Source organism: Orycteropus afer, unplaced genomic scaffold (genome assembly GCF_000298275.1).
Source record: "Orycteropus afer afer isolate SDZICR_OR568_19922 unplaced genomic scaffold, OryAfe1.0 scaffold00512, whole genome shotgun sequence".
Lineage (NCBI taxonomy): Eukaryota > Metazoa > Chordata > Mammalia > Tubulidentata > Orycteropodidae > Orycteropus > Orycteropus afer.
Window position 1 is genome coordinate 1,573,064 of NW_006922099.1, and position 5,796 is coordinate 1,578,859.

At 35.7% G+C, this 5,796-nt stretch overlaps 1 protein-coding gene across 1 annotated transcript in view; it reads left to right on the plus strand.

Moving 5' to 3' along the window:
* CSGALNACT2 (chondroitin sulfate N-acetylgalactosaminyltransferase 2) overlaps nucleotides 1-5,796 on the plus strand; it is a 120,026-nt gene that overhangs the window by 113,470 nt on the left and 760 nt on the right. The gene's annotated exons all lie outside the window — the stretch shown is intronic.

The window sequence follows — 5,796 nt, forward strand, 5'->3', positions numbered from 1 at the left end:
AAGAATGGGAATTCCTGAGCACTTGATTGTACTCATGAGAAATCTGTACCCCATTTAATGGATTTTTTGGCCCTTTGTCAAAGATCACTGACTATAGGTTGATGATCTGTTTCTGGATTCTCAGTTCTTTTCCACTGAAAAGAATTGACTGTGGCTGTCTTTGTACCAAGACAGGCTGTTTTTACTAATGTGATCTGGACACCCGAGACCTCCCACTTTGTTCTTCTTCTTCCGTAGTTCTTTGCTTATCTGAGTTCCCTTTGCTTTCTGTATAAAATTAATGATTGCTTTTTCCGTGTCCCTAAAGAATGTTGATGGAATCTAAATCAGGATTGCATAGAATGTATAGATTATAAAAATGTCAGTACTAACCATAGCAATGTTTGATCTTCCTATCCATGAACATGGTATGTTCTTCCATTTATGTCAGTATCTTGTAGTTTCTTGAAGTACTGTTGTGTAGTTTTCTTTGTGTAGGTCTTTTGCATCCCTGATAAGATTTATTCCCAAGTATTTTATTCTTTTGATAGCTATTGTAAATTGTGTTGATGTCCTTGCTTCCTTTTGAGAGATCTCTTTGCTTGTGTAGAGGAATCTAATTGATTATTGTATGTTGACCTTGTGTACTGCCACTATGCTAAATCTTTCCAATTATTCAGTAGTTTTCTTGCTGAGTCCCTTGGGTTTTCTATGTATAGGATCATATCATCTGCAAATAAGGATAGTTTTACTTCTTCCTTACCAGTATGGATGCCTTTGATTTCCTTTTCTTGCCTTATTGCCTGACTAGGACTTCCAATACAATGTTAAATTGTAGTGGTGATAGAGGGCATCCCTGTCTAGTTTCTGTTCACAAGGGGAATGTTTTCAATCTCTCTCTCCATTGACAGTAATGTTGGCTGTTTATTATGCATATATATCCTTCATTATGGTATGGAATTTCCCTTCTATTCCTATTTTTCTGAGAGTTTTTATCTGGAATGGGTGTTGGATTTTATCAAATGCTTTTTCTGCGTCTATTGATATCATGTGGTTCTCTTCTTTTATTTTATTTATGTGATGGATTGTGTTGATTGTTTCTATAATGTTGAACCATCCTTATGTATCTGGCATGAATCCCACATGGTCATAATGAATTATTTTTTTTTTGATATGTTGTTGGGTCTGTTGGGTAGAAATTTATGGAAGATTTGTCTGTAGTTTTCCTTTTTAATGGTATGTTTGGCTGGTTTTGGTATCAGGGTTATGGTTGCTTCACAAAATTAGTTTGGGAGGATTCCATCCTTTGCTCTGTTGTGGAATCTTTGAGTAGGATTGGTGTAGCTCTTTCCTGAATGTTTGGCATAATTCTCCAGTAAAACTGTCTGGACCAGGACATTTTTTATTGGTAGGTTTTTTTTTTTTTTAAATGACTTGTTCTACTTATTCTTTTGTTATGGATCTGTTCAAATTTTTCATCTCAGTCTGTGTTAGTTTAGGCAAGTAGTGTGTTTTTAGAATAATGTCAATTTCTTCTAGGTTTTCAAATTTGTTGGAGTACAGGTTTTCATAGTATCCTGATACTATCCTTTTTATTTCAGTTGGTCCTCTGGTGACGTCGACCCTTTCTTTCTTATTCATGTCACTTGCCTCTTCTCTTTCTTTTTCCTTGTTACATTGGCCAGTGGTTTTTCATAAAACCAACTTCTAGTCTTGTTGATATTTTCTGTGTCTTTCTATTTTTTGTTTCATTTATTTATGTTTGAATCTTTAATTTCTTCTGGTCACTGTAGGATTTTTTCCCCCTGCTCTTTTTCTAATTGTTGGAGATGTTGGGGTAAGTTGTTGATTTTAGGTCTTTTTTGTTTTTTGCTTTGTACATTTATTGCTATAAATAGCCCTCTGATCACTGCCTTTGCTGTGTTCCAAAGATTTTCATATATTATGTTTTCATTCTCAGTTGATTCAAATAAATTTTTAATTTCCTTTCTCATTTCTTCTCTTACTCAGTAGTTTTTAAGGGGACTGCCATTCACTTTCCATGTGTTTGCTCTTTTTTCATAGATCTTCCTAATTTCTAATTTTATAGCATTGTGATCTGAGAAGATGCTTTGCAGTATTTTGATGTTTTTAAATATATTGAGGCTTGTTTTGTGGCCTAGCATATGGTCTATCCTGGAGAATGTTCCATGTGCATTGGAAAAGTGTATATAATGTATTGTTGTTGGGTAAAATGCTATGTAGATATCTACAATGTCAAGTTGCTTTATTGTGTTGTTTAGTGCTATGTCTGATTTTCATTCTACTTGTTCTTTTATTGAAAGTGGTGTATTAAAATCTCCTAGTATTACTGTGGAACCATATATTCATCTTTTCAATTCTGGTGAAGTCTGATTTATGTATTTTGGGGCTCTTTCATTGAGTGAGTAGACAGTTTACTGTGGTTAAGTCCTCTTGTTCAATTGATGCTTTAATTCTTATATAGTATCCTTCCTTGTCTCTTATGGTGGTTTTTGTATTAAAGTCCATTGTATCAGAAATGAATATAGCCACTCCTGTTCCTTTTTGATTTCCATTTGTTTCATGTATCTTTCTTCAAATTTTGATTTTTAGTCTATTTTTGTTTTTGTGTCTAAGGTGACTCTCTTTTAGAGTGCCTATTGGATAGGTCATGTTTTATTATCCAGTCTGCAGGTCTCTGTCTCGTCAAGAGACTTCAAATTTACATTCAGTGTAATTATTGACAAGTATGAATTTATTGTTATCATTTTGTTATGTGGTTTTGTGTGTGTGGTGTTGCTGATTTCTTTGTCCCAAATGAATCTGTGCAATTCTCATTTTTATTTTATGAATTATGTTATATTTCTTTCATTGCTATTGTTTTGCTGTTGTTGTTGTTGTTATGTGCTGTCTAGTTGGACCCGACTCATAGCAACCCCTCTTTGGATTTCTGAGGCAGTATCACTATGGAAGTTGATTGCCCAACTTTCCTTCTGAGGAGTGGCTGGTGGGTTTGAACCACCTGCCTTCTGGTTAGCAGTCAAGTGCCTTAGGCACTAGGCTACCAGAGCTCCCGCTACTGTTTCATTATTTATTAAATATTTTTGCTTCTCTTCTTTTAAATTTTGATGTGAAGGTTTATTATTTTTCTTTGAAATTATCTTGTGATTTATAAATTTCTTCCCAAGTTTAGAACAGTCTGATCTATATTGCAGTTGTGTTGACTTCCTCTTCATTTTGAAGTTCTGTACCTACACTGTTGATTCCTTCTTTTTGGTTTGTAGTTGTCCTCATTTACCAATTGATATCTCTGGTTCCTTGTTTACAGTTTTGTGAGGTTATTTTACTTTGTATAGTTCTATACCTGGGTTGGATTCTTGGTTATGTCATCATGTGTGTTAATCATTGGTTGTGGTCTGCTGTTGCTTTTTCTCTCTCCAAAAGACTCCCTCTAGCATCTTTTATCAGGTTGGTCTGATTTTAACAAATTCCCTTAATTTTTATCCTAATTTCACCATCTCATTTGAAGGGCAGTTTTGTTGCGTATACAATTCTTAGCTAGCCTTTTTTTTTTTTTTTTTTTTTCTTTCAGGGTTTTATATATATATCATCCCATTGTCTTCTCATCTGCATGGTGTCTGCTGAGAAATAAGATCTTAGCTTTATTTGTTGTCCTTTGTAACTTTTCAGAGTTCATGTGCCACTTTCAGGATTGTCTTTGGCTTTGGTGAGTTTGATTATGATATGTCTCAGTAATATTCTTTTTGAGTCTATCCTGTTTGGCATTTGTTCAAAATCTTTCAATGGAGGTTTTCTCATTTTTTAGCATATTAGTGAAATTCTCTTCCAATAAATGCTCAAAAATTTTCTCTCTGGTTTTGTTGCTTCCAGTCCAATCAAACATAATTTATTCCTCTTGATGGTATCCCAAATGAATCTTAGGCTGTTGTCAGTTTGTTTTGATCTGTTTTCTAATTGATTGTATTGAAGGTTTTGTCTTCAGTTTCACTAATTGTCTTCCATTGATTTGATTTTATTCTTTTGTCCGTTCAATGTGTTACCTTTTTCTGAAATCTTAGTATTAATTTTCTGGATTTCTATTTGTTGTTTTTGTATAATTTCTGACTTTTTGTTTATTTTGTCAGTTTGTTTTTGTATTGTTTTTCTAAATTGATCTAGAGTTTTGTCTGTTTTCCTTAATTTTGTCAGTGTTTTCCTTGATCTGTTTCTCAGTCCATTGAAGGTACCTACATGTAATTCTTTTGAATTCCTGATCAGGGATTTCCGGTGCTGCTTCTTCCTCAGGGATGTTTTGTGGGTCTGTATCCTGGTTTCTCATTTGTGCTACTTTATCCTGCTTCTTTGTACAGAGTAGGATATGGTTAGTTGTCTCTGAGACATTGTGATGTCCTTGTATTTATATTTAATTGGTGATTATATGTTGGTGTTACTTGCCCATGATACATATTTTTTTTTTCTTTATTTTGTTTTGATATATCTGAGTGAACAGGGCTACTCTTCTCTATTTGCTAGTTGGCAGTCCTTGGGCTCTCACCACCTGTCTCTTAGTGGGTGTGACAGAGAATGAGAGTGTATGCATAGGTCTCTGTTAGCTGTTCATGAAGAACACTTGAGGATGAATTGGGCTGGTATTGGCCACCATCTGTCATTGGTCAGTTGGTGAAGAAGCAAGTGGTAGGCCTCACCCAGTGGGTAGGGCTACAAGAGGTACGGGTATGTTTTGGTCATGTGGGCACAGTTACTGTCTCCCACTTTCTAGTTGTCAGTCTCTAGTGTGGTTGCTGGTGCTATCCTAGGCACACAGAGCCTATTCTTAGGTTGCTGTCTGTAATGGAATGCCACTTGCAAGTATTCAAAATGGCCATGCTGCTTGCAAATATTCAAACTGGCTGTGCCCTGATTGCAGTCAATAGTCCACACATCTGTTTATCTCCTTATTCGCTGTCTTCCTTTCTAGTAATCAGCCACTGGTACAGTTGCCCATGCAATTGTCAGCAAGCATAGCCAATTTTTAGGTTGCTGCCTTGTAAGTATTCAAATTGACCATGCCATTATGACATGTGACAGTCTGTAGATCAATTTGTCTCCTTATTCACTGTTTTCATTCAGATTCTTTTATTAGTTGGTATTTATTCCATTTGTTTATCCTTCCCTCCAGTGCTCAGAGTTCTAGGATTATCTTCTCTATCTATTTCACTTGGTTTCTCATGTCTTTGTTACAGAGGATCTATGTAGTTTGTCTGCCTATTGTGCCATCTTGCCAGAAGTCTCATCCCTGCTAGATTCTTAAATTTTTAATTGAGCAGCATGCAGTTGACCATTTCTTTCTCATGACAATTTCTTCATTTGCCTACTTGTGATACACCTCCAGATTTTCTCCTTTCTCTATGGCTACTTTGACCTCTTATTTACTTGCTTTTCCTGCTCTATTTCTTTTTTTGCCTCGAAGTATTGACATTTCTTAGTATTTAGACCTAGGCCCTCTTTTCTCAAAATTCTTTCAGTAATTTCATTCATTCCTGTGGCTTAAAACTTTTATTCCCATTCTCAGACTTTACTCTACCTTGGTACTTTCTTTTATTTTCCCCTCTAGTTAGTTCCTTTTTCCATGTGGCTGATTACTATGTGATCCAGAAAAACTCGTGCCTAGAAGAAAGGTGGTTGTTGTTGTTGTTGTTATGTGCCGTCGAGTCAAACCCGACTCATAGCGACCCCTCCTTGGGTTTCCAAGGCAGTATCACACAGAAGTAGGATTGCCCAACCTTCCTTCTGAGGAGTGGCTGGTGGGTTTGAACC